This window comes from Natator depressus, chromosome 1, assembly GCF_965152275.1.
Source record: "Natator depressus isolate rNatDep1 chromosome 1, rNatDep2.hap1, whole genome shotgun sequence".
NCBI classification, from domain to species: Eukaryota; Metazoa; Chordata; order Testudines; family Cheloniidae; genus Natator; species Natator depressus.
Window position 1 is genome coordinate 341,136,246 of NC_134234.1, and position 12,208 is coordinate 341,148,453.

A 12,208-nucleotide genomic window follows, 5' to 3' on the forward strand; every position below is an offset into this window, starting at 1 on the left:
GGGGTACTCTCTCTGCACTGGACACTTCCCTGAGCCACTGATCATTACATATGATTTAAAGCAAATACAATTTATTTAATCAACAATTAGTTTGAAAAGGAATAAGGAAAGGTTAAAGGAAACACATCACCCCGCTCTGTGGCAGGGAACATCACAACCAGGGTCTCTGGAACGTCAGGGCAGTTCACAGTCTGTTCCTTGTAGGTTTCAGGCCTCCTTCTCCGGCCCTGGCTGTGCTGCAGGGATGCTGTGGGTTGGACACTCGCTGTGGTGGTGGCCACACGCTCTCAGGCTCTAAGTGGCAGGACCCTTCTTCCCAGTGTCGCCCCCGCCCTGTCGGGGTTATAGTCCAAGCCTGGCCTGCAGAGCCTCTTGGCTGAGGTTTCTCCCTGTGCTGGACCCGTTGCCCAGGGTCCCTGTCACTCTCCCCAGCTGCTCACCGCACCCAGCTCCAGACAGCTCCAGCCCCAGCTCCACCTCTCGGTCTCTGCACTGCTGCTGCTCTGCCTCCAGCTCCCTGGGCTGCTTCTCTGGCCCCTCTGGCTCTGGTTGCTGCAGCTCCGCTCCCAGGACAGGGTCTGCTCTGCAGGCTGCTTCTGTGACCCTGCTCCCAGCACTGACCTGCTCCCTGGGCTGCTTTTCTGGTCCCTCTGGCTCTGGTTGCTGCAGTTCTGCTCCCAGGGCCAGTCTGCTCTGTCTGGGCTGTGCCTCTGGCTTTGGGGCTGCAGCTCTGCTCCCAGGACAGGGTCTGCTCTCTCTGGGCTGCTTTTCTGGTCCCTCTGGATCTGGCACAGCTCTGCTCCCCAGCTCAGCTTGGGCCCCTACTTTCTCCTTAGCTCAGCCCCGCTCTGTCTGACCCAGGCAATTCCAGCTCACATGAAGGACTGGACCTCCCTGGCCTCCTGACTCTCTAATTAGCCTGCCCTGTCATTCAGGCTGACCTGGAGCATTGGCCTCTCCCCATTGTTCCTGGGGGCTGTCAGTCTCAGGGTCCTGATTTCCCATTAACCCTTCCCCTTTTAGTACTGGGAGCTAGCAACTAAAACACCCCCACTGAATGTTAGTAAGGGGGCAACAGTCCCCTTACACGTGCTGCTGTAATACAAATCATTAGACCTGTGCACATGGCTAGAGTGCGATTAGCATTGTCTGAACGTGTAAAGTTAGGACTCCTAGGTTACCTTCCTAGGTTTGGGTGAAGCCTCAGTTTTCCGCTCTGTGAAATGGGGATAGTGTTAACTGACCTCAAAGGGGGTGTTGAGACTTATTTAGTCCAGGGTTACAAAGCCCTTCAGCCCCACGGATTGAGACCCACAGTGCAAAGGGCTATTCTGTTTGATTTCAATGCCTGGCCAGGTGCTTCTCAGGGTGTATCCCGCTCCATCCCCAACCCGTGCAGCATGGAAGCAGTGTCCGGCTCTGACTGCGCAAGATGGAATCTGCCCCTTGAGCTGCAGCTAATACTAATCATCCCCGATTGCTAGAAATAGCCCATTCTCCCTGCGCAGTGAACCTCCCTGCCCCGCTCTGCCGCCCCAAGACCTTGTGGGATCAGGCGCAAAGTGCTGCTGGCAAGCCTGCTGCTGCATTCCCGTTGCCTTTCTTACCTCTGCCCCCTCGTAACCTCACCTGTTCCCGCCGCCCCACTTTCCTCCCTTCCCTGCAGGTGTTCAGGTCTGGCACTCTGCTGTGCAGGGAGCCCTTGCTCTGACATTCCTGCTGCGTGCAGCTATTTTATTGATTTATTTTTGCCCATGAGGTAGATCTCCCCCCCCCTTCCTGTTGAAAGTATGAGGGGGAAAACGGCCCCTTCACCAAGTGCAGCCCATCCCCTGTCAGCCGTCTTTCCAGGACTAAAGAGTGGCCCCTCCTCCTGCTTCATAACTTCTTCCAACTGTGCTGAGACCTGCACTCCAGCCCACGCGACCGGCACGTCTCCGGTCTGGAGCTACAGTAGCTTGGGGATTACGGAGCCGAACCCGTGCAAATTCCTCATGGGACAGAGGAATCTGAGGGCTTCTGATGATTGTATCATTCCTTTGCCTTGAGGGAAATACGACATGTGAAAGTTTCACACGGGTAAGTTTTGCTAGTGCCAATGACTGCCTATGTCTAGCGCGCTCTCTGCATGCAATATAAATCTCTCCATGCCGTCCGTCAAACCCTCGTGTTACAGTGCCATGAACGCTGTCGTGAAAAGCTCTTACAGAAATGTAGCAAAGGATTGGATGAGATAAGTGGAAAGGGATGGGGGGAGCGGGGGAATCTGCAGCCCTTGGGGTCTGCCTGGCAGATTAACTTTCTTCCCAAGTTGTCAGTTTGTGGTATGCACCATGCTGACGGGAGTGCTGGGGGGAAAGCACCCGTGCTTGCCTGTGGAAGCAGAGGTGATTTCTTTAAAGCCTGGGTCACATTAGGATGCCGGAGGCACATTACTCTGCGGAGACGTGGAGCGCCTTAGCACGGATGTTGAATGGCAGTGTCTCTGGAATATTGTCTAATAGAAATGTTCTGTGCTCGCAGGGCAGGGGCATGGTTTGCTGTGGGACCAGGGGGTCGCCCGCTCCACCCCTGGACTTTTCACAGGCCTATGTGCTCCAGTACGTCTTCCACTTTTTGCCTCCCCCTCCCCTGCTTTGCAGGCTAAAATCTAATCACGTATGAGATGATTGAATTTCTGGCCAACAGCGAATGTTCAATATGCTGGCACGAACCCTTCCCCTCGAATTGATCCCAGATGATGCCCCTGCTGCATGGACTGCATGTCGAGAGGGTGGACCCTAGCTTCACCCCTGTGAAGAATTGCTGCCCCACGTTGCCCATGCTTTCTGGGATCCCTGGGGCAGCGGTGGGAGGTGGGGAGGATGCAGAGGGTTGAATCTGAGCCCAGGACGACCTCCCCTCGATAGAGCTAGGAGCTGGATTTACTAGGCCTTCGTTCAGTTTCCAAACACGCCCAAGGTGCTGGTAAAATAACAGGTGTTGAAACCAAATCCTGGATCAAAGTCACAATAGCCACAGAGCAGCCCATAAGGCCACTGCTATTCTGAGAGTCTCGTAGCAAACTAAATATTCCACCCGGCTATTGGCGTGTGAGAGGAAATAGTATTAGGGGTCTGATGTGATGCCACATAGCTTCATTCTGGCCGGGCCACGCGGCCCCTGCAATACGCATGGTCATTGCACTTCTTGGGCTCAATTCTGTGCTGTAAGTCAGGTGTCCGTCTGGAGTAACTGCACTGGCCTCAGGGAAGTTACCCTAGATCTGCCAAGGTGTAACTCACAGGAGCCTCCCAGGACTTGTGATGTTCAGGGCTCCCAGCCACAGCCTGACCTCCAATTATTGGCATAATGAAGGGCTGGATCGCAAGCCACCTCCCCTCTGGCTCTGGCCACCAGAAGAGAAAGTTGGACCGTGAGCTGAATTCAAGCTCGCCCGTAATTGTGAGTCTGGGAATAGGGTTGGAGCAAAGCGGTAGTTGAGTGTTGCCAGGGGCATCTCGTTCAGTAAAGTAACAAATCCATGCTCACCTGAAACGTCGTGTTTGTTCCTATGCTTTAGGCTTCGGCCACTCAGAGTTGCCAAGCAGCAGTGGGGGAAAAGAACCCAGATTCTCCTGCCTCAACAGCACAGGCTGCTACTCCTTCCACTGAAAGAGAATCTCCAGTTGCTGTTAGCTGTATAGAGCTTATGAGCCACAGTTGAACAGTTTTGATTTCATCCAGCAGAGGGCAGTGGCAACACATGAGCCAGATCATTATGGCCGAATTAGAAAACGGGGAAGTCCACCCTTTCCCACCTGGCCACTGGAAATACCTCGCCTGGGACAATACAGAAGAATTAGCATAGTAGGCTGCTATTTGTTCGAGGAGCAAAAACATTGTAATATGCTCGTGTGCTGATGCTATGGAAATACCAGAAGGGTGTAAACTCCAAGGTGGGAGAGAGATCTAGTGTGGCACGAAGGATTAAAGGGATGTCAGGAAAATCTTCCTGGCTGTGAGGCTGTGGAACAATCTCCTGCGGGAAGTGGTGGGAGACCATTAAAAACTAATCTGAGCAATGCACTAGTACACTTCTTGCAGGGAACAACCCTGCCCAAGAGGGGGATAGAGTAGATTGATGCCCAGCTGTAGCTACTAGTTTACGGAAACTTGCCCGTCTTTGCTGATCCATATCCCCTCCCCCTCAATCCACCTCTTGTGTCTTGTCCTCTCTGCACCTAGCACAAGGGAACCTTGATCTCCTGCAGAATGGAGGCTTCTGAGTGCTGCTTTCCCCCCTCTGGTTTCTATGCCGGGACAGTGCTCAGTGTTTCAGTGCAAAGCTGACACCAGCCCTGCCTTTCCCAGAATTGTTGTTCTTATTAAGTTTTGGATCTAGTACAGTGGTTCTCAACCAGGGGCCCAGGGGCCCCTGGAGGGGCCACAAGCAGGTTTTAGGGGGGCTGCCAAGCAGGGCCAACAATAGACTCACTGGGGCCCAGCACCCGGGGCTGAAGCCGAAGCCTGAGCAACTTAGCTTTGCTGGACCTCCTGTGGCCCCCTGTGGGGTCTCTGGGTAATTGCCCTGATTGCTATCCCCTAATACCAGCCCTGGCTTTTATATGCAGAAAACCAGTTATGTGGCACAGCTGGGCTCTGGAGTTTTTATAGCATGTTGGGGGCCTCAGAAAGAAAAAGGTGGCGAACCCCTGCTCTAGTTTGTTTAACCTGCAGTTTCATAGAGTCCAAGGCCAGAAGGGACCATTGTGATCATCTATTCAGATCTCCTGTGTAACACAAGCCAGAGAACTCCCCCAAAATCATTCCTACAGCAGATCTTTCAGAAAATCATCCCATCTTGATTTAAAAATTGTCAGCGATGGAGAATCCACTGCAACCCTTGATAAATTGTTCCAAATGTTAATTACTCTCATCGTTAAAATATTCTGCCTTATTTCTAGTCTGAATTTGTCTAGCTTCAGCTTCCAGCCATTGGATCGTGTTAGACCTTTCTCTGCTAGATTGACGAGCCCATTATTAAATATTTGTTCCGCATCTAGGTATTTATAAACTGTAATCATGTAACTCCTTAGCCTTCTTTGTTAAGGCTAAGTTCTGAGTTATTTGAGTCTATCACTATAAGGCGTGTTTTCTAATCCTTTAATCATTCTCGTGGCTCTTCTCTGAACCTTCTCCAATTTATCAACGCTCCTCTTGAATTGTGGTTACCAGACCTGGACACAGTAAGTCCAGCAGCGGTCGCACCAGTTGTGTCTGTGCTGTGAGGCCTGGCGTTTCATTACACCTTTTCTCTTGCAAAATCATGTTACGATTCACTATCTGCTGAAAAGGTAGAAGAACGGTGGGTAACATCTGGCCATTGTTTGGGACCGAACTGCACGGCGCTGTGTGTCATCTGATTTGTACATCTCGCAAACCGCTGGGGAATGAGCTTGTGAATGAGGAGTGCGGATCCTGGGATGTTGGGGGTAAAACTTCATCTTTTACACCGTGGGAACAGCTGCCAATCTGCTGTAGAATGAGAGACCCACACTGGGAAACGTCTGGCCAATGGCACTGTTGGAAGCCAGTGATTAACGTGTGAGATGGGGGCCCTATATTTGTACATCAAAAACAACCCAACGTGTCAAGGGTCAGCTGCTGCTGGGTGGGTGCATGGGGAGAGGGTGTATTATGGAGGAGACAGACTATTGCATGCTACAGGAGAGTGACCCATCTCGGACAGCTGTGTTGCAACAGAGCCAGTCTCCCTCCTAGGTGCCAGCTCCAATCCTTCCCATTGTGGTAATGGCTGGACGTGGCTTCAGATTAATGGTCACTGTGAAACGAGCACAGAGTTCCAGATCTGTTCCTCGCTCTTTAGCCGTTCTGAGGTGGGGCTGTGCTCCAGCTCCGTCCTGCAACATAACCTCACCCTGATCGTTCCCAGAGCCGGGCTGCTGAGTGCAGGGAGGGCCAGACAGCTGATTCTTCGGGGTGCAGCCAAATGCCCCTTTCAGGAGTCTGATTTGTCTTGTGTACCCCCAAGTTTCTCACTTAAAAACTACTTACAAAATCAGACATAAACATACAAAAGCCTCACAGCACACTAGTACTGACAAATTGCTTATTTCTCATTTTTACCATATAATTGTAAAATAAATCAGCTGGAATATAAATATTGCGCTTACATTTCAGTGTATAGTATACAGAGCAGTACAAACAGGTCATTGTATGAAATTTTAGTTGGTACTGACTTTGCTAGTGCTTTTTATGTAGCCTGTTGTAAAACTAGGCCAATATCTAGAGGAGTTGATGTACCCCCTGGAAGACCTCTGTGTAGCTCCAGGGGTACATATGCCCCTGGTTGAGAACCACTGGTTTAAGGGGTCCCAGTTTCCTGCTGTAGGAGATGCAGGCCTGGCTGCTTGGGCAGGGGTCTGCACAGAATGGCCATTTAAAAAGGTTTGGTGCAGGAGCATTGTCTGAGGTTCTCTAGACCCTTGGCCAATGGAGAGCGTCCTGGTGAGTCTCAGCAGGTATATGCATCCGATGAAGTGAGCTGTAGCTCACGAAAGCTCATGCTCAAATAAATTGGTTAGTCTCTAAGGTGCCACAAGTCCTCCTTTTCTTTTTGTGAATACAGACTAACACGGCTGTTACTCTGAAACCTGTCAGGTATGGAGTGTAACTCACTGGTCAGTGCGTGTTGCGTGTCCCTGCCTGAGCCACAGAGGATACGGGTCTGCTGCAGAGCTCGGCTAGAGACCCTGGCTCTTGCTCAGGCTGTTCAGCTCGGGAGTTTCCCGGTTCAGTCCCTGGCGTATTGGTCCAGGTGGCAGCCCTCCGTAAGTGAAGTCGGTAAATAGTGCTCTCCACAAGGAGGGCTGCCTAGCAGGGTGGATCTCACGTGAGCAATGAGATGCCTCCCCCAGCACCGAGCTGGGATGTCATGCAGGCTTCTGGGGTTCCTCTGCCATGCCTCCACTTCACCCCGCCGGAGGCTGTGGTGGCAGGCAGCCCTCCTATCTCTCCTCGGACGGGCAGCTGGTGAGACAGGGAGGAGCCAGCATCAGCGGATGGACCAGAAACAAGACAGGGTGGGGAGAAAGCATTGGTCCCCATCAACACCAAACACATCCCACCGCAACCCGACGGCCTCCGACACCCCTCTGGATAGCCAGCTGTTCCAGAGATCCTTCCCTACCCCGCTCGCTAGCGTACCCCCCCCCCCAGCCCTTCCCACAACCCAGGCTAGAGGTAGTCCTTGGAACCTGTGTGTGTCGGGGTCCTTCCCAGCATCTCTACAGGGGGCAGTGCCAGGGATGGAGGCAATGGGCTCCTCTTTCCAGGAGCCCATTGCCTCCTCTCATCTGTCACCCGCCAAGCCACCCACAGCTTGGCCCCTGGGCCAGGGGGCAGACAGGTTCAGGGGCTTGCCAGAGAGGGAATGGGAGCTGAGGTTAGTTAGAAGGCAAGAACCTCTTGCTCTCACTCCTGTGCCAGGTCTACTAGACCTCGCTGCCGCTCATGCTCCTCTTGGCCAGAGGATGGGCAGGCAGCTGGCTGGGAAGCAACTTGTAGCAGAGGAAGGATGGTCCAATGGTTAGAGCACTAGCCTAGGACTTAGGAAATCTGGCTTCAAGTTCTTGCCCTGCCACAGACTTGCCGTGTGACCCTGGACTAGTCACTTTCTCTCTCTCTCTCTCTGTCTCCATCTGTGCAATAGGAATAATGGCACATCCCTTCCTCGAAGAGAGGGTTGTGAGCATAAACGCATTAAAGAGTGTGAGATGCTCAGGCACGATAGTAATGAAGGCTGTAGTGGTGTCTAAAATAGATCAATATATGCTCTTCACTCTCATCTCACTGGTACCATCTCCCCCTCTGTCCGTTGTATTCACCTATGTGCTTGTCATCTGCTTAGCCTGTAAACTCCTGGGGGTAAGAGACATCTTTTTGTTCTGTGTTTGTACAGCTCCTAGCACCCACGGGACCTCAGTTGTGACTGGAACTCCTAGGTGCTACCATATTAAGATAATAATAAGAACATAGCATAAGAACGGCCATATTGGGTCAGACCAATGATTCATCTGGCCCAGTATCCTGTCCTCTGACAGGTTTCAGAGTAGCAGCCGTGTTAGTCTGTATTCGCAAAAAGAAAAGGAGGACTTGTAGCACCTTAGAGACTAACCAATTTATTTGAGCATGAGCTTTCGTGAGCTACAGCTCACTTCATCGGATGCATTCAGTGGAAAATACAGTGGGGAGATTTATACACACAGAGAACATGAAACAATGGGTGTTATCATACACACTGTAACGAGAGTGATCAGGTGAGGTGAGCTATTACCAGCAACTACAAAAGGTTCCCCCCCCCCCCCCCGGCTCTCCTGCTGGTAATAGCTCACCTTACCTGATCACTCTCGTTACAGTGTGTATGGTAACATCCATTGTTTCAGGTTCTCTGTGTATATAAATCTCCCCACTGTATTTTCCACTGAATGCATCCGATGAAGTGAGCTGTAGCTCACGAAAGCTTATGCTCAAATAAATTTGTTAGTCTCTAAGGTGCCACAAGTCCTCCTTGTCTTCTGACAGTGGCCAGTACCAGAGCTTCAGGGATAGTGTTCAGAACAGGGCAATTTTGAAGTGATCCACCTATCTTCCCCTCCTGGCAGTCAGAGGTTTAGGGTTGCCCTGAGCCTGGGGTTGCAAACCTGATCATCCTGGCTAATAGCCATTGATGGACCTATCCTCCATGAACTTATCTAGTACCCTTGGCAATGAGTTCCACAGGTTAGTTGTGGGTTGTGTGTACAAGTACTTCCTCTTATTTGAATTAAACCTGCTGCCTATTAATTTCATTAGGTAACCCCTGGTTTTTGTGTTGTGGGAAAGGGTAAATAACACTTTTTTGTCCACACCATTCATGATTTTATAGACTTCTATCATATCTCCTCTTCGCGGTCATCTTTTCTAACCTTAACAGCCCTAATCTCTTTGTCTTTCCTCTCACAGAGGCCACTTCAAACCCTTGATCATCTTTGTTGCCCTTCTCTGAACCTTTTCCAGTTCCACTATATCCTTTTTGAGATGAGAAACCAGAACCGGACACAGTATTCATTGTGTGCACCACAGATTTATATAGTGGCATTATGATTTTCTGTCTTATTTTCTATCCCTTTCCCAATAGTTCCTAACTATTTTTGACCACTGCTGCACGCTGAGCTGAAATTTTCAGAGAACTATCTATGGTGACTCTCAGATCTCTTTCTTGAGTGGGAACAGCTAATTTAGATCTCATCGTTTTATATATATAGTTGGGATTATGTTTTCCAATGTGCATTACTTTGCACTTTTCAATGTTGAATTTCATCTGTCATTTTGTTGCCCCGTCATCCAGTTTTGTGACACCCCCCTGTAGCTCTTTGCAATCAGCTTTGGATGAAACTATCTTGACTAATTTTGTATTGTCTGTAAACTTTACCACTCCACTGTTCACTGCCCTTTCCAGATCAATAATGAATATGTTGAACAGCACAGGTCCCCGTACAGTGACACAGCTATTTACCCCTTTCCACGGGGAAAACTGACCATTTATTCCTACCCTGTGTTCCCTGTCTTTTAACCTTTCGATAAAAACCTAATGACTAGATGACCGTTGGACCAATTCTCCACTGACTTGCACCTTTCTTAGCCATTTGCATTAGTGCTAAGTGGGTGTAAAACATTGCCACCCCAGCGTGGGAGCATTTTGTGCCCTCTTTACACTGGTATAAAAGGTGACACGAGATATTGGCGGAACAGGCCCGTCATGTTTAAATGGTGATGAGAACGGATTATTTTTTGAGCATCGCTGGGCAGCCCAAAAAGCGCCGGCATGCGAGCTAAGAAATGAAATTGACAATGAGCAAAATCCAAGCAGCAAGTGACCAAAGAGCATCGAAGTGGGGAAGTGCCTCAGCTTTCGAATAGACCCTTTCTGGTTAAAAACAAATGTGACTTTTGTATTGTTTGACCTTTAAGTAGGAAAGAAAAGCAGAGGTACAGCTCAGCGAGGCCAGGAGCTCCGTTGCTCCAGGAGCTATCGCAGCTGTGCCAAGAGACCACAGCTGAGGGCCAGGGCTCCGTTATACCTGCTCAAACACAGCAGCAAGACACGTGGAGCGTCACCATTTCCAGTCTTCCTTTAAAAGCTGTGGGCCTGATTCTCATCTTACCTCAGAGTAAATCTGGAGTTACTCAAGTCCCTGAAATTGTGTCACCATAAGTGAGATCAGAACTGGGGCCCATAACTGGACCTGTTCATGAGATTTAAACAATAGGTTTCTTCTTTTCTTAGGACCAGTTCCAATTCCCTTAAACATGCGGAGCCGTACTTTTCTTTGTGAGTGACTCTTTGGAAAGCACTCAACATGAATAGAGGCTGCAGAATCTGGCTCTCAGCTAAGTAGTCAATCAGTTGACCAATTAACTTTCCACTCTCTCTCTTTTTTCCCTATCTCTTGATCTCCTTGTCTCTAATATCTGTCTACCTCTGATTCTGTAGATACACAGGCTCTGCAAGGGAGACCTTTCACCTCTGCTCCAGAAAAACAAATACGCAGGGCTTCTGATTTTAGGTTAACCAATAAAGACTGATAAAATACCCCCCGCCCCACACACACACAGACACAAATTAAAAAAAAAAGTCAATGTTTATCCAACAAACTCCAGTATCTAAGGGTTTGTCTACATGGAGCAGTAATGTGGATTATGCGGGGTATGGTTTCTAAAGCATACTAATGTGCTGAACATTAATTGATTGATGTAGACCCTGCTGGTGTGCACTAAAGGTTCCTAGTGTGCTCTAATATTGTGCCATTACACAAACATTACAAAGAGATTACTGAGGTTATTCATTCCAGTATATACAAAGAACCCCATAGTCCCCTGATTTTTGGTCACCTAAATAATGCTCAAATCACTAAAAATAAACCTGGAAAAATGAAATGAATACCCCCCCCCCAAAAACAACAACAACCCAGAAGCCTTACCAGCATAGGGTTGCAGATGCCCCATGACAGTGATAGGATAAAGTAGCTGCAAGTATTTTTAAAGTGGTAGAGTTCAGAGTCCTATTATATTTGTGAAGCACACCCCATAGCCCAGAAGAGTGGGTGGTGTAGAGCTGGTTCAAGATTCCCCTATGCTGGATCATAGTATGCAGCTTTTCTCCTGATACTGGAGCTCCTAGCTGGGTGTTAAACTGGAGAGGGTGGTCAGGATTAAGAGACCAGCATTAATGTTGGTATTGGGACCTGAACTGTTCCTGGGGATTCTGATGTTAAATGAGTAGGTATGTATAGCTGCCCCTCTGCAGAGCAGTAGCTGATGCTGAGTTCTTGCAAGTCAGTTTCCCATTGGAGGAGAAATCAATGACAAGGAGTCAGGGTATTTTCTTAGTGCAATTTGTTTGTTTCCATTGTATACATCAGTCCTTGAACAGAGGTGGTCACAAACAGCATATGCAGAAAAACCCCTCATTTGGAAATCTCAGCTCCAAAATCACTGCTTTGTCCCCAGGAAGCAACTTTGTCCCCAAAATCAATGCTAGTTAGAGAGATTAAGGCAGATAGCAAACTTTCTTGCTGCTTGCCACAGCTTCCCAAAAAGTGCAATGCAACATTAACCACAATGAAACATTTCTTCAAAGATTGTACATGGCTCCCAGGCTAAGAAAAAGAACTTGTAAGACTATGTGTAACAGCACCATCCTGCCATAACTATATTTACAACCTTATCTATCACAATGAAGTTTTCAGTTCTGGAATTTCTTTAGGTTTTTTAAAGAGCATAGTCTTAATTGCATTTGTGTGTGGAAACTTGATGCATGTGGAGTCACCACAATCTGGAGTAGAGACAGCAGGGGCTGTCTCCTCCTGTGGTGTTTCTAAGTACAGGATTCCTACTCCTGCCTCTAGTCAAGTCCTAGGTCCTCTAAGCTATGCACGATTTCATCCTCTCTTCTTTCTCTCCACTCCTGCGGCCTTTATAAAATGGCACAGGACTCTTCCCGAATGTTATAACCTTCATGGAGAGTTGTGTAGCACTCAGAAATTTGCAGATTTTCCCCCTTTTGTGAATAACCTTATAACCCAACATGGTTCAATGTATCCCTGCGTGCTAGTGTTTCTTGAGGCCCAATGAATGAAAACAAACTTGGGGTTAACTAGATACA

The 12,208-nt window shown here is 49.0% G+C and overlaps 1 protein-coding gene across 1 annotated transcript in view; it reads left to right on the plus strand.

The window, feature by feature from the left end:
• The first annotated feature begins 1,916 nt into the window (after positions 1-1,916).
• The window catches only part of LOC141980933 (uncharacterized), a 232,495-nt gene continuing 222,203 nt past the window's right edge, over positions 1,917-12,208 (plus strand). The window contains exon 1 of the mRNA XM_074942711.1: positions 1,917-2,079. The gene's annotated coding sequence lies outside the window, so the exon portion shown is untranslated. The remainder of the gene's footprint in view (positions 2,080-12,208) is intronic.